At 43.3% G+C, this 26,950-nt stretch overlaps 1 protein-coding gene across 8 annotated transcripts in view; it reads right to left on the bottom strand.

Annotated features, from left to right (window-relative positions):
• The window catches only part of pam (peptidylglycine alpha-amidating monooxygenase), a 198,009-nt gene extending 171,835 nt beyond the window's left edge, over positions 1 to 26,174 (bottom strand). For 4 of the 8 annotated variants that reach the window (XM_060908733.1, XM_060908734.1, XM_060908737.1 and 1 more), the window contains exon 1: positions 25,888 to 26,174. The gene's annotated coding sequence lies outside the window, so the exon portion shown is untranslated. Of the gene's footprint in view, positions 1 to 8,762; positions 8,842 to 17,693; positions 17,873 to 25,887 lie in introns of those variants that run through there. The other 4 variants (XM_060908735.1, XM_060908738.1, XM_060908740.1 and 1 more) reach the window with 3 other exon arrangements.
• Positions 26,175 to 26,950: the final 776 nt, after the last annotated feature.

Here is a 26,950-nt window from a genome sequence, read left to right as displayed (position 1 = left end):
CTAAAAAACAACAATAACAACACTGCTTCAAGTTCAGCATGATTTAAACCATTTACACCAGTGTCACATTTTATAGTATTTTTTTTCTCACACTTTGTAAAGGCTCACCAGTGAGCATAACATGAACTTGTCATGATTCAAAGTAACTTTACAATGTTTTCCTTGACAGACGTTGAATCAATATTAACTTTTGTGGCCGACCTTACACAAAACTAATGTCAGACCTAGCTAACATTACATGTATAGTTAGCTAAATAACGTTCTCCAACCTGATTTTTATCCTCTCAAAATCGGCATCGCAACTATGCTAGCACTGTTCATTCATTATAATTTCATTTCTTGGTAGACAGTTAATCAGCTTTTACCTCTTTCCTCCCGTGTCTCCTTTCCTCGCGACTCCTGGCTCCCTCGCTTCGCGCCTCTCAATTTTCCAAAACAACCAATCTCTGGCGTTATCTCGTGCTGCATTCGCCGCAGTCGGACATTGGAAATTCATGCACGTAAATGTCAAATTGGCCGTAATTTTTCTTTGAATTCGTCGCTGCCAACTGGGGTGGCAGCAGGGGTGGCAAGGCTTTCTTTTATGGCGGCATTTGCCACCCTATGCCACCCCGGTAGATCCGCCCATGTTTATGAGAAAACGACCTGGTGGTTTTCTGCAAATTTTTTCAACGTTATCGCGTAATTATTAAAATGGTTAACAGATGTATCGTAGGAGGGTGTAGCAACACCAATCTTGATAGGATTAGGGCCTCTGCATGCTCTTGCGACAAGGCTTTCGCAGATAGCTTTTCGCAGACAGTTGTAATTTATCGTTGAGCGGGGAGTAATAGGCATGCGCAATGTTATTCACCGCCACAACGCAAGGGGGCGTGAAGTCGCTAGGAGTAGTTGGTGGGTGTGGTTAGTGGAGTGTTTATCCTCCGGTTACTTATAATGACTAGAACTGGAGTCGTATAGATGCACGTACTTCCTCACTTCCTCGATCAACCGCTCTTCGTGCTGCTCCATCTTCGCTCGTATTTTTAAAAATGGCGGTCGTGAAAACAAACCAAACCGGGAAAGTAGGGAAGCGGAAGTGCGTGTACAGCGGATGTAGAGTGGACCAATCAGAGCCCTCTTGTCTGCGACGCTGTCTGCGAGGCTTCTGCGGTGGTCACAATTTTTGGGAGGTGCGCGCAGAGCGTCTGCGAAGGTGGGGGGGGCTACGCAGACGCCATCTGCGAGGACTGCGTTGTCAGCATAAATTGGCCTTTAGTACTCATCATTTTCCAAAAGACCGGACAATGAGAGAGAAATGGGAGCGCTTGGTCTACACAGGCTGTGCACTGAAACCGTGCAATCTCTCGCAGCCTGCTGGCGCTTCCGCAGGTAACGTCACGAATCTGGCTCCAGACTCCCTTGGGATTTTTCCAGACGCGTTTTGTTATTTTATTTTTTTCTGCTGGAGACAGACGGCCTTGTGCAAAATTACCCTTCTGGATGAGTGTGTAAAGGGACATACTTTCATATTTAAAAAAAAAAAACGAAATTGGTCCAGGATATGCACTTTAAAGTAAACATGGAAGTGACTTTGTTTTTCCATCTCCTCACTCACACAACCTTAGGAAGAGCAACGTGACTGGCTTTTTACTGTATTGTTCCAGTTACTCGAGTATTCGTTGACATCTTTGTGACCCTGGCACTTGTATAAAGATATATTAAATAAAACGGAAGGGTTTTTTTTTTTTCTGTAAACATGTTCGTTCTTCTGGTTTGTTTTTTGTGTGACTATCATATGCTGGGCCCTGCCTTTTTTGTCATCTAGGCTTCCTGTTAAAACCATACGAGGTCAATAAGTGGCCAGTTTAACAAAACACGGCTATAAAACGCTCAGTCAGCTTAAAGGTGTGTTAGCTGTTCATTAAACGCGCGTTCCTCACACAATGAATTTTAGACCATGTTTAGTTTCATTCAAATCCTAATGGCAATTATAATATGCTAATTCGTTTACCATTGCAAGGAGTGCTGACAAGCTGCGAGATCATTTAAATTCAATTGCAAAAAACATGTAAAAATAAAATGTAAATTTAAAAGGACACTCATATTTCATTTCCAACGCGTAAGCTGGGAGGATTCGACGACTCTCAGTCCCCACATCTAAAATTCATCTAAAAATAATGCTGTTTGAATTCAGATTTTCAGCTTCAACAACGGGCGGTACGGTAGTGTAGTGGTTAGCGCTGTCGCCTCACAGCAAGAAGGTCCGGGTTCGAGCCCCGGGGCCGGCGGGGGCCTTTCTGTGCGGAGTTTGCATGTTCTCCCCGTGTCCGCGTGGGTTTCCTCCGGGTGCTCCGGTTTCCCCCACAGTCCAAAGACATGCAGGTTAGGTTAACTGGTGACTCTAAATTGACCGTAGGTGTGAATGTGAGTGTGAATGGTTGTCTGTGTCTATGTGTCAGCCCTGTGATGACCTGGCGACTTGTCCAGGGTGTACCCCGCCTTTCGCCCGTAGTCAGCTGGGATAGGCTCCAGCTTGCCTGCGACCCTGTAGAACAGGATAAAGCGGCTAGAGATAATGAGATGAGATGAGCTTCAATAACATGGGTGTGTGTCAGTAATAAATGCTTCCATGGAGTACAATACGATTTTGATTCTTAAAGAAATGAGTTGTTATTTGATGATGCCACTGAACGTGCCGTGATACGATCGTAGCCTTGGAGTGAAGGCCTCTGCATGCTCTTGCGACAAGGCTTTCGCAGACAGCTTTTCGCAGACAGTTGTAATTTATCGTTGAGCGGGGAGTAATAGGCGTGCGCGATGTTATTCACCGCTACAACGCAAGGGGGCGCGAAGTCGCGAAATCGCTAGGAGTAGTTGGTGGGTGTGGTTAGTGGAGTGTTTATCCTCCGGTTACTTATAATGACTAGAACCGGAGTCGTATAGATGTACGTACTTCCTCACTTCCTCGATCAACCGCTCTTCGTGCTGCTCCATCTTCGCTCGTGGTTTTAAAAATGGCGGTCGTGAAAACAAAACAAACCGGGAAAGTAGGGAAGCGGAAGTGCGTGTACAGTGGATGTAGAGTGGACCAATCAGAGCCCTCTTGTCTGCGACGCTGTCTGCGAGGCTTCTGCGGTGGTCACAATTTTTGGGAGGTGCGCGCAGAGCATCTGCGAAGGTGGGGGGGCTACGCAGACGCTATCTGCAACACCGTCTGCGAGGACTGCGTTGTCAGCATAAATTGGCCTTGATGCGAGACCAACTTTGCTCAGAATCGGAGAAGACTTCATTTGTGAACGACGACGTAGAGAAGAATTATTTTAAGTATTTAAAAAAAAAAAAGTTATGGTCAAATCACATCACTAACCAAATTATACACGGCATAAAAACATGAATTACTGTTAACACACTAGGTATAAAGAAAATTATCATTAATAACAGGTTCATAATGAATAACAAACAATTTACGATTGTCGATTCGTTTTTTTTTTTTAATAATTAAAATTTTAAAATTTCCGACACATCAGTTGAAATCATCTAATCGTTACGTGTCTAGTCACATGTCCGAGAGTGACGTCACAGTAAACTGAACCATAATTACCCAAAAACGGAGCAAAAATTCAACCAACTTGTTTGTGCCGATTTGTACTGAACAAAATACTTTGCGGTTGTTTCATTTTTATGTCTCGGTCACGAGGTGGTGGAGGCATGACGTTTCCGAGTTTTTAGTACGGAACTAAAACCACAGCATGGCTGAATGATCAAAGCTGATTGGTCAGAAGGTGTGCATTATTTCTACATAACAGCACGGCTTGGACGATATTCCCAGCTGTTACATGAACGATAGATTTATATTAACGTGTTCATTCTAACAGGCTATCGTTTCGAATGCGTTAAATGTTTCTATACAGGCACAATGCATCACACCGCACCAGCATGCATCATCTTTGTATAACAGCCACGTATTTAACAGTTATTCCACAAAATCAAGTCGTACGTGAGCTGATTGCTGACGAGACGCGTAGCACCGAGTTGGCTATAAGCAGGGGTGATAGCGTAATTCGTATGATATGGAACTAGTGGGAGACCCTCCGAGGGTCTAATTCGTGCCGTGACGGCACTTTTTCCCCACTAGTTCCATATCATGCGAATTCCCTTTACTGTCTATCTGCGCATCTCAGAATGACACAGTACAATGGGCGAACTAGATTTTTTTTTTTCCCCAGCCACGGTACGCCGGAAATCCGGCGCGGCGCCAGAACGCCATCACCCCTGTATAAGCCATGTACGACGAGATTGAGTGGAATAACTGTTTTATTCTATCCACATTCACTGGATTTAGAGAAACGGAGCTTCTTTTTTTTTGTAAATTCAGTCGCTAAAAACTTTATACAAAACGTCCAATAAAATCATTTCTGCTTAGAATGTAAGCAAACTGGCGAAATGACAGGAGCAGTTTGTGAAAAAGTGTTATAATAATTTTTGAAAAATAAAAAAATAAATACATTCTTAACATCAAATACTTTTATTCCATATTTTGTTGCTTTTTTGGAGGAGGGTTTGTTTTTGAGTTTTTAATTTTGTCCTCGGTTGGTTCAGCAATACGTGCCGCCATTTTGTTTTTCTCTACTAACGGTATATGCGCTGATAGCCTAGTAGTAAAGTACTACTAGGCTATCAGCGCACATCAGTGCACGCGATTGCTGATATCCAGTGAATGTGGATAGAATAAGGTGTTATTCCTTACTCGTCACTGTAACCAGCGGATTAACTGTTTTAAGAACTGTTCCAAACAGGGTCAAGGTCACAGCAAGGTCAAATATCCGAAATGGTTGTTTAATAGCTTCCTTTCTGTTTGAAGCATATCCTGGATCAATTTCGTTTTTTTTTTTTTTATATGAAAGTCTGTCCCTTTACACACTCATCCAGAAGGGTAATTTTGCACAAGGCCGTCTGTCTACAGCAGAAAAAAAATTAAATAAAACGCGTCTGGAAAAATCCCAAGGGAGCCTGGAGCCAGATTCGTGACGTCACCTGCGGAAGCGCCAGCAGGCTGCGCGAGCTTTGCGCGGTTTCAGTGCACAGCCTGTGTAGACCAAGCGCTCCCATTTCTCTCTCATTGTCCGGTCTTTTGGAAAACGATGAGTACTAATCCCATCAAGATTGGTGTTGCTACACCCTCCTACGATACATCTGTTAACCATTTTAATAATTACGTGATAACGTTGAAGAAATTTGCAGAAAACCACCAGGTCGTTTTCTCATAAACAAACCAGCGCTGACATAGGATTCAGAGGGAGGCGTCCCGCACGCGACGTCACGAAAATCAAATCAATGTTTCCCGGGAAATCCAAACGCCAAGTTTTTTCAGAGGCGGACCAATTCGCCTCAAACGGCTTGATTTCAACTGAATTTTTCTGGTATTGCGCAAGGTAAAAAAAAAATTGCAGAGAATGCAGAATGTGACAGATATTTGACCAAAGTTTAATATAAAATAAGAGAATTAGGGGGCGTCGTGGCTCAGGTGGATAAGGTGCTATACCATAAATCTAGGGACCCAGGTTCGATTCCGACCCGAGGTAATTTCCCGATCCCTCCCCGTCTCTCTCTCCTGCTCATTTCCTGTCTCTACACTGTCCTATCCAAATAAAGGTGAAAAAAAGCCCAAAAAATATCTTAAAAAAAAAAAAAAAAAAATAGGAGAATTACATTGATCTTGCTCCTGAATTTACCCGTGATATGCACTTTAAAGTGCCATTCCACCATTGGATGTATTCTTTGGCATAAAATACAATATATTTTGACAACATATATAAATGGTATCACTAGACAGAGAAATCTTTTAGCTTCAAAATGATATATCAAACATAATTTTTTGACAACGACAAGTATATTAATTTTGCGACCAAAGTCACCTACCCTTTTAATTTCCGCGCGTGATGTCATCGGCAGGTTCCCCTTCTTGTGTACCACGTGACGTGTGACGTGGCACATATTATCAGCAATGGCGGATAGAACGCGATAAAAATAATACCATTAAATCTAGCTAATACCAATAAATCTAGCTAACTGAAAGATTAACTCAATTTTTCGCATTTTTTTTGGCCCCCATATACGATGAGAAATGACTCTCTCACTTTGGGGGGTTTCCTGGTCTAAAAATAGACCGACACGTGGTACACAAGAAGGGGAACCTGCCGATGACATCACGTTTCACTACCGCGCGGAAATTAAAAGGGTAGGTGACTTTGGTCGCAAAATTAATATACTTGTCAAAAAATTATGTTTGATATCTCATTTTGAAGCTAAAAGATTTCTCTGTCTAGTCATGTTGTCATAAAATATATTGTATTTTATGACAAAGAATACATCCAATGGTGGAATGGCACTTTAAGTTTATTTCAGGTATAACAATCAGGAACAAGAAGGAGTAGACTTGTCAGCGGAGGCCCTTTGATGAAGCTGGTGTTGAGTTCCACATGTTTAATAATATGATGAGGTGAAAGCTTCAGCCTTCACGCTTCTATAAAATATAATCCCAAGAAATCAGGTAGCTAAACAACCTGAGCATACATCATTTCAAATTGCACTATTATTTAAGCACAACGGCACTTTGGACACACGAGCGTGTGTGTGTGTATAACTTTTCGCTCTCCAGTGCATCTTTCCCAAAATAATCACAGCTTTATAAAATCACTCAGCTGACAAGCACAGTGACTTGAGCATTTTCTGCATTTAGTGCTCAACTGAGTGCTGTAGGCACGGACATGGATTCATTGGAGCTATTTCCGCTGACTTTTTTTTTCCCCCTGTCGCTTCATGAGACTGATAGCGTGCTGGACCTCCTGGCCTCAGCTTTGTAAATAAGGCCCTTTCCCTACAACATCCATTCATCACAAAGCAGCACGACAGCCCACCCTGGTCCCCCTGCTCGTTCACACTGGCACTGGGAGACCGGTGTTTTTAGATGTCGAACAATTATTGCGTTGTCTCCTTCTAATCTCCAAGACTAACGAGCCCAGCCGTATGAGGAATGCTCATGCGGTAATTGCAGAAAAACAAACGTTCCCGTTGGTCTGTTACAACTTTACAGAAACATGTGTTTTGGTTTTAATTCATGGAATTTGCTGTGGAACGTGGAAATTTCTCCGCACGCTTGTCCGCCACATCTGATCGTTAAAATAAATGGATGCTGGAAATCATTCTTTCCCACTGCAACAATGCAGCTCCAACAAGCCAAGAGGATGAAACACAGAAAGCCCGGAGGTGAAGGCAAGCCATGCACCAAAGGCTGGGCAGGGAGGAGGCGTGAGAGAGAGAGAGAGAGACTCTGTGTTTGCAGAGCAGCTCTGGGGGCGGATATACCATTCCAACAACAGGAACTGTCCATATGCCAACATGACACCAGCCTCGCTGTGACACAAGCAGGAAACATTGGAGCCAACTGGGAGGGGAATCACTGTGTACTTTATGAGATAAGGCGAGGCCAAACCATTACTATCAGAGCACTGTTTAACTAGTGAATGAGAGAAAACAGCAGAACAGATCCCTGAGAAAAAAAAAGAAAAAGCCTGTGAAATAACATTCACCAAAGGGAAAAAATATATAAAAACAACTTGTAATGTAATGGAACTGATGCTGATGTTCAGCAATGCGTCCCAGAGAACCCATTCCTGAAATGAAGCTTAGTCATAACAGAGGCGTGATTCAGTTTTATTTGCCAAATGAATAAATCAATAAATCATTCAACAAAACTGACCGTGCAAACTGAAATTATTCAGCTTTAACTGGTCGACATGTCTCAATTTGGCCACCTCATCACTATTTTGCAGTCTATTTTTAGGAACAGACAGTTACAAACGGTCTCTAAAGATAAAATATACATGTAGAAACCAGAATTTTTCTTCTCTCCCTCTCCATTAAAATATATAACCCTCTGAATTAAACACTGTAGAACGGAAGAATTTCCATTTTCTAATCTCCGAATTCCTGAAGGCAGGTTCAGATGCGTGATTAAAAGTCGGAAGGCAAAAACGACATCGTTTAAACTACCAAACATCAAAACGCTTATTTAATTAAGACGCAACGCAAGTAAAGAGCGTGTATCCTGTAGGTCCATAAAAATCTGAACTCGCACTGCGCTGGTTCTCGTTTAACATTTCGTGATTATATGACTTCTAGTTAAAAGCAAACAGAACTTTCGTACCGAGTAGTGTGAAGAATACAAACTGGGATCTGTCTAAAAATTAGCCATATCATATTACTAAATATAGAGTTATGGCTCATTCGTGTGACATTATAGCAACTGTTTTCACGGTCTGTTTCTATCGCTGCCAGGAAGAGCACTTTCGTTCAAAATGAAACTGAGGAGTTGAATTTTAATGACTGTGCACATAACGGCAAAGGTATGCGATCAGCTTTGCAGACGGCGGCCAAGAAATGCATTTCGGAGCAATTTAAAAATTAAAAAAAAAAAAAAACAGCCATTTCTATTGATCCCTGCAGTGCCCTCTCTCTCTCTCTCTCTCTCTCTCAGAACATCCAGCAAACAGAGTTTCCCAAAGATGTCCCCGAGACTGAATTAGGAGCTGTTCCTCTCTTCACCAACCTCTAACACCCTCAGTGCTCTACACACAATTTTTCATTTAATTTTAAAAAAAAAAAAAACAGCAGATATTTTTAAGCAAACCCAAACACAGTCTTAAAAACAGTGTAAAACCAAACAGAGAAGAGTCCTAGAGCATCCCTGAAAACAGCAAGCTCCTTGTCAGGCTGCCTACCTGCTCGTAACGTACCACAGAATGAGATCCGGAGAGAGACGAGAGGACAGCTGCTTCTCCGCTGCCACTGAGTCAGGAGGGTGAGCAAGATGGAGAGAGATGAGGAAGAGAGAGAGAGAGAGAGGGGGAGGCGGGGGGGATGGCTCAGCGTGCACACTGACATCATCATCATCTCTCTCTCACACACACACACACACACACACACACACACACACTTGGAGGAGGAAACTATGGTAACAGCTGCGTGCGCCTTCAGCCAGGCATCTCTGAAACGTAAGCAAGCAGCCGTGGGGCATGAAGCACTGCCACCAGACAGGCGTAAAAAAAATAACGGGTGCGACCTTTCTGATGGTGCCTTTGTAAGCACAGGTTCTCTTCTTCATGACTTTAGGAAAATACTGATGTTTTGTGCTTGAGGGCAGAATTATGAACACTGGAATTATTTTAAAATGTTACTTAAAATATGGATGGATAGACGAATTTTTAAATATTTAATAACTGCATCATTTAAAATACAAATAACTTTTCAAACAAAGTCATTTAGCTACAAAATACTATGAGTGTTTTAAAAAAAAAAAATCAAAACAGACATGAGCCAATATTTCCATTTTACTCTCACAACTGCCACACTTCATGACAGTTAATATTAATACATATACATGTTATTTACCAGCTGGGAGGTCCGTATCGTGAAATACCGCGACCGAGGTCTTGAAAGTACTGACTGAGGCCCTCTGGGTTGAGGTCAGTATTTAAGGCCGAGGTCACGGTATTTCACCATACGGACCGACCTTAAGCTGGTAAATAATATTTTTTTTTCTTGACCAAATTCGAACAGAAAACGAGAGCGCTCGAAAGGGAAAACCGAGCCGAGCCGCCATTTTGAATCGTCATTCACGGCTGTAATGCAAATTGCTTCCTCCTCGGTATACAAGTGCACTTCCATGACAGGAAAAAAACTACATTTTGCCACCTATGTAGTCCCCTATTTATACAAAGTTGAGTCATTCAGGGTTCAGCCATGTTTTTGCTCGGCGTTAGCAACAGTTAGAGGTTTTTAGCTTTCTCCTGAAATGTCTTCTTTGATTTCTTCTTTCTCAGGGTAGTAAAACTCGCTTTCGCTGTGAAGACTGTCATTATCACTATCCATGCTGTAAAATTAATGCTATTATGCTGAGAAATGCTGGCAAAAATGTAAGATTTTTGATTAAAATCTTATAAATAAATCTTATTTAAAAAAAAAAAAAGATAAACGTTGACAAAAATTGCTACTATGTTTGCTGTTGTTGTGAACGAGCGAGTCGCCAGAGGTCCGTAACCGGGGTCCGTACCGTAGGATACGGACCCGCTCGCCAGCCAATCAGAGCGCAGGATTTGATGGGAACTGGACCGCGAAAAAAATAATGCAATGTTATTCCACTAGATAGGTTTATTTTTTGTGAAACATGCAATATGTACGTATTTAGTGGTGCATTCGAGATACAGGGTTAAATGTAGCTAACAGGTAAGTAAAGCTTATCAGCACCAGATTAGTCTCATCTCATCTCATCATCTCTAGCCGCTTTATCCTTCTACAGGGTCGCAGGCAAGCTGGAGCCTATCCCAGCTGACTACGGGCGAAAGGCGGGGTACACCCTGGACAAGTCGCCAGGTCATCACAGGGCTGACACATAGACACAGACAACCATTCACACTCACATTCACACCTACGGTCAATTTAGAGTCACCAGTTAACCTAACCTGCATGTATTTGGACTGTGGGGGAAACCGGAGCACCCGGAGGAAACCCACGCGGACACGGGGAGAACATGCAAACTCCACACAGAAAGGCCCCAGGGCTCAAACCCAGGACCTTCTTGCTGTGAGACGACAGCGCTAACCACTACACCACCGTGCCGCCCGCACCAGATTAGTGTCTAGTCAAAAATGTTATAGCAGACAAGAAGTAATTTATCAAACCAGATCATCTCTAGGATTTACCATTGGGTTTGAAATATAAGACAAGCCAGCTGTGCACAGAAACTGCCATTTTGTCTTCTGAACTGAGAGAGAGAGAGGGGGGGGGGGGGGGCTGGTGAATAAGTGATGGCAGGAACCAACATGTTTCACAAACATTCTTCATTGAAGACTCAATATGTAACTGAATAGATAGAAAAAAAATAGTTTCACTCTTTAAAAAAAAAAAAAATTATTGACGGTATACAAAGAATAAAACACTTTAGTAGTAGTGCTGTCAAGCGATTAAAATATTTAATCACGATTAATGTCGCGACTGTCATAGTTAACTCGCGATTAATCGCAATTTAATCGCACATTTTTGTCACATGAAAAAACGTTGTAATTCTCTTATCAGCATAAAAAAGTGAATGGGCTTGCTTTGTACCAATAATGTTTTTTTTACTGCAGAGCATAACACGTCTTGTCACAGCCACTGACATCCATAACTTCCATATTAGATGAGAAAACCAAGGGATGAAAAATAAAGTGCATATCACTGTGAAAATAAAAAAATGTTTTATTTTACTCTTCATTAGTTTCTTTTGAAGAGAAATATTTGCCATAAAAGAAGAAAAAAAACAGATAAAAATAAAAACATTCATCATACGTTCAAAAACGTTCATCATAGTGTGGCACTGTATTATCTAATTCTCACTGCTTATAACTCTACACCTACCCGGTGGAGATGAGCTGGGAAACTGAAGACTGAAGGAACAGTATTGAAAAGTATTTTTCCAGTCTCACCTGTGAAAGGTAATCCCATGTGATCTCGTTTGGACGGTAAACCTGTTGGTACAGTTAAACGCGGCACATGAATGAGGCATCTTTATTCTCGGCTACTGTCTAGACGCTATACCAGAGACGGCTGAAGAATCTCCACTTTGCCCCATCCAATATGGCGGCGAGGATGTTTATATGTCTATGCCTTTCTCCATCACTCACATGTACTCTTATTGAAGCAGCGCGCGACAAGCCTCAACAGGAACTACGGGTGACTTGCAGGGCCAAATTAGAATTTGCGTTAACAGCACTATTTTTTTAAAATTGTGTTAAATTGAGATCGCGTTAACGCATCATTATCGCGTTAACTTTGACAGCACTATTTAGTAGTAATCTTTTTTTTTTTGGGTGGGTGGGTGGGGGGGCAGCACGGAATCACACATCCCCGTCACTGATTATTTTCCTATAACTCCGTGATTTATTCCTTGCATATAGCCGAGATGTATGTGTATTTGTCATGTGTGATGTGTAAGCACTGTGTACCAGTAGATATGTTACGCTCATTATGTCTTCTTATTAAATCAAATCATTAGTTTTCTTTTGTTTCAGACATGTAAACGTTTTTTTCCTTTACCTGACATGTTTCGACGGTGTAACTTCCGTCTTCATCAGAGGGTCACCCGGATGTTGGTGTGTGGCGTGCCTTTATAATCAGCTGATGTTACGGAGGTGTGACCGCCATCAATGTTGACAGGTCCCGCTGTCAGTGTTGCTTTCAGAAAGCATAGCTCAAGAACAATAAACAGGGGTGAGGGGGCATACATGCTCTCCCACACCTGGAGCGCCGTCCTGAGGGGGCAACACTGACAGCGGGAGGTGTGACCGACCTGTCAATATTGACAGGGAGGTCACACCTCCATAACATCAGCTGATTATAAAGGCATGTCACACACCAACATCCGGGTGACCCTCTGATGAAGACGGAAGTTACGCCGTCGAAACATGTCAGGTAAAGGAAAAAAACGTTTACATGTCTGAAACAGGGCGGCACGGTGGTGTAGTGGTTAGCGCTGTCGCCTCACAGCAAGAAGGTCCGGGTTCGAGCCCCGGGGCCGGCGAGGGCCTTTCTGTGCGGAGTTTGCATGTTCTCCCCGTGTCCGCGTGGGTTTCCTCCGGGTGCTCCGGTTTCCCCCACAGTCCAAAGACATGCAGGTTAGGTTAACTGGTGACTCTAAATTGACCGTAGGTGTGAATGTGAGTGTGAATGGTTGTCTGTGTCTATGTGTCAGCCCTGTGATGACCTGGCGACTTGTCCAGGGTGTACCCCGCCTTTCGCCCGTAGTCAGCTGGGATAGGCTCCAGCTTGCCTGCGACCCTGTAGAAGGATAAAGCGGCTAGAGATGATGTGATGTGATGTGTCTGAAACAAAAGAAAACTAATGATTTGACTGTGTACCAGTGCCCCCCCCTCCAAAAAAAAAGTATTGTACAAGTACATTTCTGTTCCCAGTGGCACAAATGAAACAAATGTTTCAGCCACGGCCTGAAGCTTAGAGAAGTAGCCTTGGGCTCAAAGGGTCACCAGTTCAATTCCCGTGACCAGCAGAGAAAATGTGAAGGGAATTGAGTGAATGATCAGCGCTCTCCCCTCCCTCTACATCATAGCTGAAGTGCCTTTGAGCAAGGCGCCTAACCCCCAACTGCTCCCCAGATGCTGTAGTATAGCCGCCCACTACTCTGGGTATGCGTGTGCGCGCTCACTGCTCACTTGTGTGTGCATGCATGTGTTCACTGCTTTAGACGGGTTAAATGCAGAGGAGGAATTTCGCTGTTCGAGTGTACATGTGACAACGGCAAAAAAAAAAAAAAAAAAAAGTCCAACAGAGTAGCTTAAGGGTTGGAGGTGAAACGTAGAATATCAACTTTATTGTCGAGAAGAACGACCCAGAAAGTGAATTCAATCTTCTTAGTGTCTAATTTGCACACTAAAATTGAATAAAACGGTTAAAATATACAGTTTTGCTCAATTTCCGAAGGTTTGTTTACATCTCACTAATGCACACTTTCACTGCCAGGGGACCGTCGTCGTGACGTCATTTAAGGCAAACAGACTGGGAGCAGCTCTGTTTACTTGCGAACCAAGCACACGTGTACGGACTTTGGTCGTGAGAGGTTGTGTAAAATGTCTGAAAGCGATAGCGATTTTGAAGTAGGAACTCTACAAATCGAATATAGAGAGGTGAAACCATACATGTATGAACCTATGGCCGTTGCGAAAGCAATCGGTGAACGTGGCTCACTGGTTTGACCGTGCAGCCTCGGAATCGGACAGCGACTCGGCCGACTCTGATCGCGGTGACCCCGGACCTCAACAAGACTCGCGCCCAAACGATTTATCCTGGTAGTTATGATAAATTCCTACTTTCGTCGTAATACTAAATAAGAGTCCTTTTGAAGAATAATTAAACCGCTCTCCCTAGTGGATATAGGGAACAATTACCGGACAGTGCGCCGGTAGGCCACACAGCGCTCGAAACTAACGGTGTCCCGATGTCCCGGGGACCATAAAAAATGTCATCGGGACACAAAATTATCATATCTGGGACAATCCCGGGACAATGGAAAAAAATAGATCTAGAAAAAAAGTTCTACATTAATATTATTTACAAAGCCGTAACACATACGTAGACATTCACCTAATTTGTCAATTTTAATTTTAAAACGTTAACAGCGAAAAATACATAGTAGCTACACTTTCGATGCACCTGCATCCGTAGGCTACAGAGCAGCGCATTCTGTTCTAGAATCTTCGGCCGGAGTCCGCGTTATATGGACTTGGAATGGAATTGCTACCGCACACGCTGCGCCGACTCTTGCCAGAACAAAAATGCTTAAGTGGTTGAAGCGGACCGACCGCGGGGAAGAAACTGAAAGCCCAGACATAACGTCTCCGGGACCTTCAGGATCCAAAGTGTCATCGCCTGCTCTGCAGGCAACGCTAGCAACTGAATGAACACTGTTAGACACGTTATAAAATACTACAGGAATGATGTGGATGATATTGACGGAAGATACCGTTCAACAGAATAAGTGAGTTTTCTTGGTGTCTTTCTAGTTCAGAAAGTTTAGTCAGTCAGCAGCACAACTAGGCTCGGACCTGGCACTATGCTGATGGTGCTAACATTTGCGCCCACGTTTCGGCAGCGAAAGTTCATAAAATGGATAACGGAAAGTTCATAAAATGGATAACGGAAAGTTCATAAAATGGATAACGGAAAGTTCATAAAAATGGATAACGGAAAGTTCATAAAAATGGATAACGGTAATGGTGAAAATTATAAGTTGGCCTTATAAGTGCCAACAGATATTCAAGGTATAAGTAGATGAAATGAACATAAAAGGGGTCTTATTTTCAACTAAAGTGTACTGCAGATGTAGGGAGTTGAAACATTTTCTGAATGAGCTAGTTGGCCCCTTTAAATAAACGGGTATCTATTCATACAGTGAGATCGCCAAAGTTTAATAAACTGAAAATGCAATAACTGTAATTTTGAAGTAGATGATGTATAGGACATGTGTCGCTTGTGTCTTGTGGCTTATTGTAAAAATGATATAAAGGGTTCAAAATCGCATAGTTACAAATATAATAGTAACTTCATATGATAATATTAACCACTGCTTATTTCAGAGAGGAAAAAAATGGGGACACTATTGCTTCCATTCGGGACAATACAACACAGAATTCGGGACCACTGGGGGACACAAAGAAAAAAAGTTAATTTCGAGCCCTGAGGCCACATTAGCCTGCCATCCGCGGCATTATACTATTTATAGCCGACTCTAAGCGAGGAAATATCCCTTTGTCTCATTTCTACAATGATTGTACAGGATCCCTCAGGATTCTTGACTTGTCAATTGCAAGCAAAGGTAAAAATGTTTACCTCCAATCTTCTCCTTTTTGCTTGAGCGTTGCTGGTCCGTTTCTTCTTTGACTACTTGATTTTGTTTCACACGCACAATCCACTTTCTCCACCTCTTCTCCTCTTTCGGAAAAAGCCAACCCTCTGGCTTCATGCACACAATCCACTCTCTCCGTCTCTTCTCCTCTTTCGGAAAAACCCCATCCACTCGCTCCGCCTCTTCTCCTCTTTCGGAAAAAGCCAATCCACTCTCTCTGCCTCTTCTCCTCTCTCAGAAAAAGGTAAAAACTTCTTCCTGAACCGGTCCTGTTGTTACAGTTCACTGCACAACAATAAGGCATGGTTTTCTTTGGAAATTCCTGAACGCACGTCTGCACTCAAGCCAAACGGCAATGTAAGTAAACGGAAGTGGACTCAACTCGAGCGGTTTGTTTGGCTTAAATGACGTCACACGCCCAGTGGTCACAAAAATAGCCGACAGAAATTCGCCATGATCCGCGCCAACTTATTTTAATTATTACTTATTAACAATACTTCTTGGGACCAGAAGAAAATTACAGAGGGTTTTTTTAATATATAAAGTTTCAAATGTGCATAAAATTAAAACCGTTGCCTATGAGCTTTAAGCGTGCTTCAAAAGTCCTCTTGTTCCTCTTCCTGAAGCTACAAAAGCCAAATCCTGGTGATGATGATAAGTACCTATTCCCTGAAAAATACAGTTTAGTACCATCCATCCATTATCTGTAGCTGCTTATCCTGTGCAAGGTCGCAGGCAAGCTGGAGCCTATCCCAGCTGACTACGGGCGAAAGGCGGGGTACACCCTGGACAAGTCGCCAGGTCATCACAGGGCTGACACATAGAAACAACCATTCACACTCACATTCACACCTACGGTCAATTTAGAGCCACCAGTTAACCTAACCTGCATGTCTTTGGACTGTGAGGGGAAACCGGAGCACCCGGAGGAAACCCACGCGGACACGGGGAGAACATGCAAACCCCACACAGAAAGGCCCTGCTGGCCGCTGGGCTTGAACCCAGGACCTTCTTGCCGTGAGGCAACAGTGCTAACCATTGCACCACTGTGCCGCCCCCAGTTTAGTACCTCGGAAACTAATTTATTTATACCGTAGAGGTTTTCGACCCACGTGACCGTTGCCATGTCGACAAGTAGATGGAGCCATTTTGGCGGTCACAACAATGGCGACTCCCGCTAACCCAACATGTGGGTTATCGAGCGACATTACACTGTCAACTACTTTTAATATTTTACTACTTTTAATATTTAAATAGAAAAACCGGCGGCACGGTGGTGTAGTGGTTAGCGCTGTCGCCTCACAGCAAGAAGGTCCGGGTTCGAGCCCCGTGGCTGGCAAGGGCCTTTCTGTGAGGAGTTTGCATGTTCTCCCCGTGTCCGCGTGGGTTTCCTCCGGGTGCTCCGGTTTCCCCCACAGTCCAAAGACATGCAGGTTAGGTTAACTGGTGACTCTAAATTGACCGTAGGTGTGAATGTGAGTGTGAATGGTTGTCTGTGTCTATGTGTCAGCCCTGTGATGACCTGGCGACTTGTCCAGGGTGTACCCCGCCTTTCGCCCGTAGTCAGCTGGGATAGGCTCCAGCTTGCCTGCGACCCTGTAGAACAGGATAAAGCGGCTACAGATAATGAGATGAGAAGAGAATAGAAAAACCTACTTTAAAGATTTGTCAAAAAATGTATTTTCCCTTTTCACAGCATGCATTGTTTGAATGGTTGCCATGACAACATATGCAAAGATTTCCAACAACATTTTGTGGCAAAAAAAATTCCATAACTGTCTACTTCAACGTGATACCAAATAAAAGTAAATTCATTGCAGTTAGAAAAATAGTGTCCAGGTTGAGAGAGAGTTACATTAATCATATAGAAAAACACATAATTAATATGTCTAGTATCAAATTCTAGTTTTGTCCATTGCATATTCACATCTAAAACGTACAACCCACCCAACAACATGGCTCTGCCTCGCTTGAGGGCACCGTGTATGTTAAACCTAGACTACACGCAAGCCGCCCAAACACTAGTAAGAAGCCCGGTGCCAGGTAGCCCCACTGATGAGGCCGAGCGGTCCCCGTCTCACGTATATAAAACCATGGATGTATAAAGATAAAACCATCGTAGCCTGACTAGTGGGGCTCGGTGCCAGGTAGCCTGAACACCGCCTAACAGGGCTTACGTGTAGGCTAGGTGCTAAGCTACATGTATAATTTGTCATTTATCTCACATACAATATCTTTAAACTTTTGGAAAAGTTACCTGAGACAAAATGTTCGCCACACAAACGCGTGTGTTCGGTGGGCTGCCAATTCTCTCGCCTGATCGCCGCGATCCACTTTTCGCAACGCTGTCGATCGGCCGGGAACCTACGGAACGTTAATCCAGGTTTATCCCCTCTTCTGTTGTGGCAGCTAACTGCACAACACGTATCAGGCATTCTACGATAAAAGTAAGCGATGAAGATGGATATTACAAGCGTTGTTTGACCTCCAAAATGGCGGCGTAAACAGGATCATGTGACCCTATGACATCAGGTCGAAAACCTCTATAGACTGATAGTCTCCAGAAAGAAAACAGTTTCCCTTTTTTTTTTTTTTGGAGCATCTTGAGCAAATATCAAAATGTATTTTTCTAAAGGTAGACACAATTTAAAAGAATTTGCACTTTTGTTAGCTTCTGCGGTCTCTTATTAGTGGATTATTAGTATTTTATTATTATTTTCTGCACCTAACAGGATATAAAACTCACAGCACCGCACACTCACTCACTCTCGACACTTTATACCACAGCACTGTTTAATTCTCAAATCTGATTGGTCAGAAGGTGTTAAGTTTCTGCAGCTCTGACAGTCGTGCCGGATGTAATTCAAACCATAGGTTCAGATTAACGTGTTTGTTATTGTTTCTATAGTAATAGCTAATGCACATAATCCTCTATAGTGGACAACATATGAAATTAAGGTTAATCATAAATGGATGAACAAAAAAAAAAAATGTTAATTAACAAAGAAGAAAGAAAAAAAAAAACCACACAGCTGCAAAAATAATGCACGCTGGGGTGTAAAGTGCAGTATTTTCATATAACAGCATGGGCTGAGGTGTGTTATTCCACTTATACCACAGCAACTTGCCAACAGTTTCGATGCTTAATTTATTAATGAACATCGCACATTTTAACAGTTTATAGTTCAATTTAATGTTATGGAACATCTGACATTTTACTTTGTGAATGGAAGTAGCCATTAGAACAGGGGTCACCAAACTATGGCCCGCCACCCCCCTTTGACCGGCCCCCCAGCCCCTCTGCCCCCCACCACTTGAACCAGCCCTATGAGGCAATCCCCAAAAGTGGTCATGGCCTATTTTTTTTTTAAATTGCTTTTTGACAAATAATAACGTCTGCATCTTGTATTTTGTTGATTTTATCAATTAAAATTGATATTTAGTTATAAAATGAACTATTCATATTTTCCGCATTTTCGTCATATGCTCGCGATCAAGCAGTGACAGGCAGCGCACGCGCAGAGAACTGTCAGTGTTCAGGACAGTAAAATGGCTAGCGGTCAGCGAAAAGCTGACAGAGAGTGCAGAGTTTTTAAACAACAGTGGAGCACTGATTATTTTTTCGTTCAGTGTAAGGACCGTGCAGTTTGTCTTGTATGTAAAGAAAGTGTGTCAGTTTTCAAAGAATATAATCTGCGTCGTCACTACGAAACCCGCCACAAAGAGTATGCTAGTTTGTGAGGGAAAACAAGAGAAGACAGGATTCGGAGGATGAAATGCGGACTGGCTGCACAACAGAATGTATTCCTTCGCCAAACCCAGATCAACCAGGCTGCTGTCTGAGCTAGCTATAAGGTAGCTCACCTACTAGCTACCCATGGAAAGCCGTTTACTGATGGGGACTTTGTTAAAGTATGCATGCTTGCTGTGGCCGAGGAGGTGTGTCCCGACAAGAAGGATGCGCTCAACGCGGTGAGTCTCTCCGCACCTACTATGACCAGGCGAACCGAAGATTTGGGGGACAACGTATATGACCAGCTGAATGAGAGAGCGTCAGAATTTGAGTTTTTTGCTTTGGCCATGGATGAGAGCAATGACGTGCAGGACACAGCACAACTGCTGTGATCTATTGATCTATTGCTCATATTATAATTTCACTTTTTTTTTTTTAATGTATTTATTTTATAGGCCTATTTATTTGACCTTTATTAAGTGCTGCACACAATTATTATTAATAATATCAACAGGCCTACCTACAATTTATAATTTTCCACTCACCTTTGCCAGTGTCAGTCACCTCAACTCGGCAGATGTTTCTTACCTTGACAGCTTTGATGTTATTTTTATTAGAAAATAAATAAATGGAATATCTGTGGTATTTCAAATTAAAACCAAGTATGAAGACTCGATTACTACTTTTGCAAACCACTAGTAAAGATAAACAAATATGTGCCAGGAATTAAGTGTTGATCTAGTAGTGTGGATATAGTAGTGGGGATGGCTGTGCGAGGCTAGTAATCTCTACTACACAATGAGGCCTGCTGGTGGTCATATTTGTCTGGGTCATACAATTCTATGTTATATAGCTGACCCGACCCCGGCCTCCCATCACAGTCAGGAACGACAGTGTGGCCCCCAGAGCAAAAAGTTTGGTGACCCCTGCATTAGAAGATGGTAAATTGTAGTCATGAAGGAATGAACCTGATCAGCAACAATACTCAAATAGTGCGTGGCATTCAAACCATTATTGATTGTATTAACAGGCCAAAAGTGTGCCAAGAAAACATTCCCCACAACATTACACAGGCATGAAAATGGGTCGGGGGTGAAAAAGGTGAGAAGGGTGCGCGAGTTCAACATGTGTGTTCAACATGTGTGTTCAGCAAGGACGCGTTATCCTAATGGGCTTCATGGGCAGCTGCCCGGGGCCTCGGAGGTAGCGAGATCGGAAAATATGAAACGATATTTTCAGAAGTTTTGATCATATTGATAACATTTTTGATGCATTTCGCCACCCGTAAGGAAGCCCACATTGTCCTGTCGCATAAATCACCCGTCATTGTCGATATGATCGCTGTCCACCATGTCTTCACACGCTACGCCAGCTTGAGTTCAATGATTTAATTAATGACTTCGCTTTCCAGAAAAGTGCCCTTGTAAGTTGACCCATGGCTGTCAAACTGAATGCGCAAAGCTGTGTGCCACTGCTGTTTGGGACATTACGTGTGTGAAAGGATGAAATGTTTCACATAGCCTAACATTTTGAGATTTATTTCTGAGAAGCAAGATATTTTTCTTTCTTTGTTATCGCTCTTTGTTTTCACAAGTTAAAAGTCGCCTGGATTCCAAAATGAAAACGAATGGTTATATACCAAATGAATGTGCTTGTTCTGAATACTAAAGAAACTGTTGTAGGCCTAGGTTATGTTCTTGACATGTTGTTCATTGACTCACTCATTCAAAGGCTTCTTGAGGCTAAACTTTAGTTAACCAGACTTGTTAACCGTGATGTCTGATGGATTCATGCAATTGCCTATTTCACCATTGCTGATGGATATAAAGTTTTATCGTTCAACAGTATTTCTAATTGTGCCACTGTCATTATTTAAGTTTCTGTGTCTAGTTAGACAGGCACGTCTGAGGGGGTGAATTTGCTGAGCGCAGTTGACAGCAGGCGGGTGTGGGGTCTCGGGGGGGGGGGGGGGGGGGGGGGGGTCCTGCCCACGGCCTCGGCAAGGGTTAACACGGCCCTGGTGTTCAGAGATGCTTTTCTGCACACCACAATTGTACAGAGTGGTTATCCAAGTTACTGTCGCCTTTCTGTCAGCTCAAACCAGTTTGACCATTCTCAGCTGACCTCTCTCAACAACAAGGCGTTTCCGTCTGCAGAACTGCCACTCACTGGATTTTTTTGTTGTTTGTTTGTTTGTTGTTTTAAAGTGAACCGTTCTGAGTAAACTCCAGAGACTTATATGTGAAAATCCCAGATCAGCAGTTACTCCAACCAGCCTGTCAGGCATCAACAATCATGCCACTGTCAAAATAACGGAGATCACGTTTCCCTCCTCATTCCAATGGTTGATGTGAACATTACCCAAAGCTACTGGCCCATATTGACATCATTTTATGCCTTGCACTGCTGCCACATGATTCACTGAATTAAATAAATGCATGAATGGGTAAACGTACAGGTGTTCCTAATAAAGTGCGCCGTAATTTTATGTACGTGTATGTACATATCCCCACCCTCGCTTTCTGTATGTCTCTCTCTCTCTGCATCTCTCTCTCTCTCTCTCTCTCGTGTGCCTGTCTGTGTGTGTCTCTCTCCCTCTGCATCTCTGTGTCTCTCTCTCTGTCTGTCTGCATCTCTCTGCATGCGTCTCTCTCTCTCTGTCTGTCTCACTCTGCGTCTGCATCTCTCTCTCCCTCTCTGCCCGTCTGTCTGTCCATCTGCATCTCTCTCTCTCCCTCCCTCTCTGCCCATCTGTCTCTCTGCATCTCTGTCTATCTGTCTCTCTCTCCCTCTGTCCGTCTCTCTTCCCCCACCTGTCTAAGTGTCTCTGTCTGTCTCTCTGTCTCCCCATCTCTCTCTCCCCCCATCTGTCTGTCTCTCTCTAAGTCTCTTTCTGTCTCTGTCTCTCTATATCCGTCTGTCTCTGCATGTCTGTCTGTCCCTCTCTCTCCCTGTCCCTCTCTCTCTCTCTCTCTTTCTTTCTGTCCCTGTCCCTCTCTCCCCTCACCAAAAAAACAGAAACTGTCCCGAAGACCTTCCTGAGCTTGGAAACTTTAAACTTTTACAAAAGTTACAACAGAGACTCCTTCCATAAATGTAAACCAAACAGATCTGAGAATTAAACTCGGGGGGGGGACACGTATAAAATTGTTGATATGGTGAAATTTTCTTTAACGAGATGTTTATGTAACATTTATGGAAGGAGTCTCCACTGCCAGTGGTTTGTAACGGTCAGTACATTTCTGCTACGGGAAAGTCTTTGCAGTTTACGCTTTCCAGGTTCCCGGATTTACTTGTCTCAAGTAAAAATTATAAATCATTGGAAAATTACTGTGATAAGAGGAATAAAGTGTTTCAGGCACCCTGTTACAGGAAAATTATCATCAGCTTCAGGACGGAGGCGCTAACTCCATTTTGCATCATGCCACATGATCACTTTGTCACTGGTGAAACCTCTCGCCAAACTATTTTGGGCACGTTGCAATATGTCTCCCACTTTACTACCACAAAGGACTAAGACTTTTCTCCGTGTAATAAACAGATCATTTTTATTACACGCGACACATACTTCAACATCTAATTTAATTGTAAATGTTTAAATGCTGCTTCATACTGCTGCTTCAGGTACTTTTGATATGTCTATAGAGTACTGTTCAGACACTACAACTACACAGAGTTACGACAGTGTTTATTTTATTATGTTTTGATCACATACTGCTCCTATGCAAATTTCAGTGTTTACAGTTAGGATTTGCAAGCAATTAAACAAACAGTCATTAAGTAAACAAATAATTACATCGGGGCGGCACGGTGGTGTAGTGGTTAGCGCTGTCGCCTCACACCAAGAAGGTCCGGGTTCGAGCCCCGGGGCGGCGAGGGCCTTTCTGTGCGGAGTTTGCATGTTCTCCCCGTGTCCGCGTGGGTTTCCTCCGGGTGCTCCGGTTTCCCCCACAGTCCAAAGACATGCAGGTTAGGTTAACTGGTGACTCTAAATTGACCGTAGGTGTGAATGTGAGTGTGAATGGTTGTCTGTGTCTATGTGTCAGCCCTGTGATGACCTGGCGACTTGTCCAGGGTGTACCCCGCCTTTCACCCGTAGTCAGCTGGGATAGGCTCCAGCTTGCCTGCGACCCTGTAGAACAGGATAAAGCGGCTACAGATAATGAGATGAGATGAGAATTACATCAGTAAACAAAGGGTCAGTAAATAAAGGGCCACATCAAGAAACAGACAAACAGTCGGGCGAGCAAGCAAAAGGGGCCCCGTCAAGAAAAACGAACAGTCGGGCGAGCAAGCAAAAGGGGCCCCGTCAAGAAAAACGAACAGTCGGGCGAGCAAGCAAAAGGGGCCCCGTCAAGAAAATCGAACAGTCGGGCGAGCAAGCAAAAGGGGCCCCGTCAAGAAAATCGAACAGTCGGGCGAGCAAGCAAAAGGGGCCCCGTCAAGAAAATCGAACAGTCGGGCGAGCAAGCAAAAGGGGCCCCGTCAAGAAAAACGAACAGTCGGGCGAGCAAGCAAAAGGGGCCACGTCAAGAAAAACGAACAGTCGGGCGAGCAAGCAAAAGGGGCCACGTCAAGAAAAACGAACAGTCGGGCGAGCAAGCAAAAGGGGCCACGTCAAGAAAAAAAACAAACAGTCAGGCGAGCAACCAAAAGGGGCCACGTCAAGAAACAACCAAACGGTCAGGCAAGGAAGCAAAAGGGGCCAGGTCAAGAAACAACCGAACAGTCAGGCGAGTAAGCAAAAGGGGCCACATCAAGAAAAACAAACAGTCGGCTGAGCAAGCAAAAGGGGCCCCGTCAAGAAAAACGAACAGTCGGCTGAGCAAGCAAAAGGGGCCCCGTCAAGAAAAACGAACAGTCGGGCGAGTAAGAAAGAGGGGCCCCATCAAGAAACAACCAAATGGTTGGGCAAGCAAGCAAAAGGGGCCCCGTCAAGAAAAATGAACAGTCAGGCAAGCAAGCAAAAGGGGGCCACATCAAGAAACAAACGAATGGTCGGGTGAGCAAGCAAAAAGGGGCCGGGCCAAAATAGTCACTAAAATAGTTTAGCCTGCTGACTTCGTGTCACTGAGCTGCTAGTTTAACCAGGCTAAAGTAGGGGGATTTTTTTTTTTGCTGTTCTTGTCAGCTGATCGGATTTATTGTGATGATGAAGTTGATCACGAGCAGGAAAATTTCACAATAAGGACCCACTTTCAGAGATTTTAACTCAAACTTTTCTCAAAGGAAAGCAGTGTTTCACTAAACTAACTGCTGTGAAGAACACCAAGAGCTTCATAAATCACACCTTCCGGATCACAGAGATTCACTAGTGTTTAGTGAGAGACAGTTCACCAGAGATTCACTAGTGTTTAGTGAGAGACAGTTCACCAGAGATTCACTAGTGTTTAGTGAGAGACAGTTCACCAGAGATTCACTAGTGTTTAGTGAGAGACAGTTCACCACAGAGATTCACTAGTGTTTAGTGAGAGACAGTTCACCAGAGATTCACTAGTGTTTAGTGAGAGACAGTTCACCAGAGATTCACTAGTGTTTAGTGAGAGACAGTTCACCACAGAGATTCACTAGTGTTTAGTGAGAGACAGTTCACCACAGAGATTCACTAGTGTTTAGTGAGAGACAGTTCACCAGAGATTCACTAGTGTTTAGTGAGAGACAGTTCACCAGAGATTCACTAGTGTTTAGTGAGAGACAGTTCACCAGAGATTCACTAGTGTTTAGTGAGAGACAGTTCACCAGAGATTCATTAGTGTTTAGTGAGAGACAGTTCACCAGAGATTCACTAGTGTTTAGTGAGAGACAGTTCACCACAGAGATTCACTAGTGTTTAGTGAGAGACAGTTCACCAGAGATTCACTAGTGTTTAGTGAGAGACAGTTCACCAGAGATTCACTAGTGTTTAGTGAGAGACAGTTCACCACAGAGATTCACTAGTGTTTAGTGAGAGACAGTTCACCAGAGATTCACTAGTGTTTAGTGAGAGACAGTTCACCAGAGATTCACTAGTGTTTAGTGAGAGACAGTTCACCAGAGATTCACTAGTGTTTAGTGAGAGACAGTTCACCACAGAGATTCACTAGTGTTTAGTGAGAGACAGTTCACCAGAGATTCACTAGTGTTTAGTGAGAGACAGTTCACCAGAGATTCACTAGTGTTTAGTGAGAGACAGTTCACCACAGAGATTCACTAGTGTTTAGTGAGAGACAGTTCACCACAGAGATTCACTAGTGTTTAGTGAGAGACAGTTCACCAGAGATTCACTAGTGTTTAGTGAGAGACAGTTCACCAGAGATTCACTAGTGTTTAGTGAGAGACAGTTCACCACAGAGATTCACTAGTGTTTAGTGAGAGACAGTTCACCAGAGATTCACTAGTGTTTAGTGAGAGACAGTTCACCAGAGATTCACTAGTGTTTAGTGAGAGACAGTTCACCAGAGATTCACTAGTGTTTAGTGAGAGACAGTTCACCAGAGATTCACTAGTGTTTAGTGAGAGACAGTTCACCACAGAGGGACACGAGGCCGCGCAGTGAAAGCTGATCTGATCACAAAATCCACACAATAATAACCAACCCTTTCAGAGATAAATAACACAATCCAGAGAACAACACACAGGACACACAGACCGTGTTTTCTCTGGTTTACAGCTAAACATGAGACAGTTCACAATAAAATAAAATAAAATAAAGGACATTTTTCCAAAATACAAATCTCACCCTGGGAATTTCAGAGGTCTGGGAAAGTTGAGTGAAGATGGAAAACCGCCTGGAACAATCTGGAAGTTCTTGTTTCTCTCTTTAAAATAAGCCCGAGGGTTTCTCCCGCTGGATTTTAAAACGAGTTCTTGAAGCACACAGTCGTTGTTTACTGTTTATTTTTCCTGTAAACCTCCTGAAACGCTTCCATTCCACTCGGAACTCCTCAGGAGAACCGCCGCGTCCCTTCAGGCCAAAATAAGCGCTCAGGAGAACTCGATAGAGAGACGCACGCGCGAGCGGGCGCACGTACACAGATGACCCGTGTGTTTCCGCCTTTAGGGGGCGCTCGTGATTAATACCATAACAAGCGCGAGCTTTCAAAAGGATTCCGGATCTTTTGAGTGAGTCGAATCATTTGACTCAGTTCATCCATAGGAGGAACGGACTCTTTCGGCTCTCATACGGTTCATTGCCATTTTTCAAATATTTGACCAGCAGCCGTCCTTCTTTGTCTAACTCTGGATGAAAAACCGTTTCATTAAATCTTACCATAGACGTCGCCAGACCCATTTTAGGGTAGCTCCAGCCACCCTATCTTATGGCAAAGCCACCCTATATTTTTTGCCCTTTTTTAAATTATTTATATTTTTTTTCCCAAAAAAAAACAAAGGCAGTAAAGCACTGAACATGAGCCATCAAGAACGCAAGTTAATCCGAACAACAGTTTCTGCTTGCTTATTTATTGTTTAATGCAATATTATTAATATCGTTATGATTCCTCCTCATTGGCTCTGTGTCAAGCGTCACGTCGAGTGGTAGGCTAGTAGGACTTAAAAAACTACGCGGGCATTCTGCAGCAGGCGCGGTGCGGGCTTCCATTGAGTTGGGTTTGCAGAGAGTCAGAATTCTATGCTTTCATTTGCAGATACACACGGTGAGATTGTAATTTGATGTCAGTGGTTTGCATTTGCTTAACTTTACCTAGGCTATATTGAGTCTTCTGTAGAATGTTTACATGATGATTTGTGAAGCACTTGCCCTCTTCAGTTTGCGCAGGAATGCATGACACCTACCATTGTTT

This window comes from Neoarius graeffei, chromosome 25, assembly GCF_027579695.1.
Source record: "Neoarius graeffei isolate fNeoGra1 chromosome 25, fNeoGra1.pri, whole genome shotgun sequence".
Lineage (NCBI taxonomy): Eukaryota > Metazoa > Chordata > Actinopteri > Siluriformes > Ariidae > Neoarius > Neoarius graeffei.
Note: the sequence above shows the minus strand (reverse complement) of the source record. Positions and strands in the feature narration are given on the sequence as shown.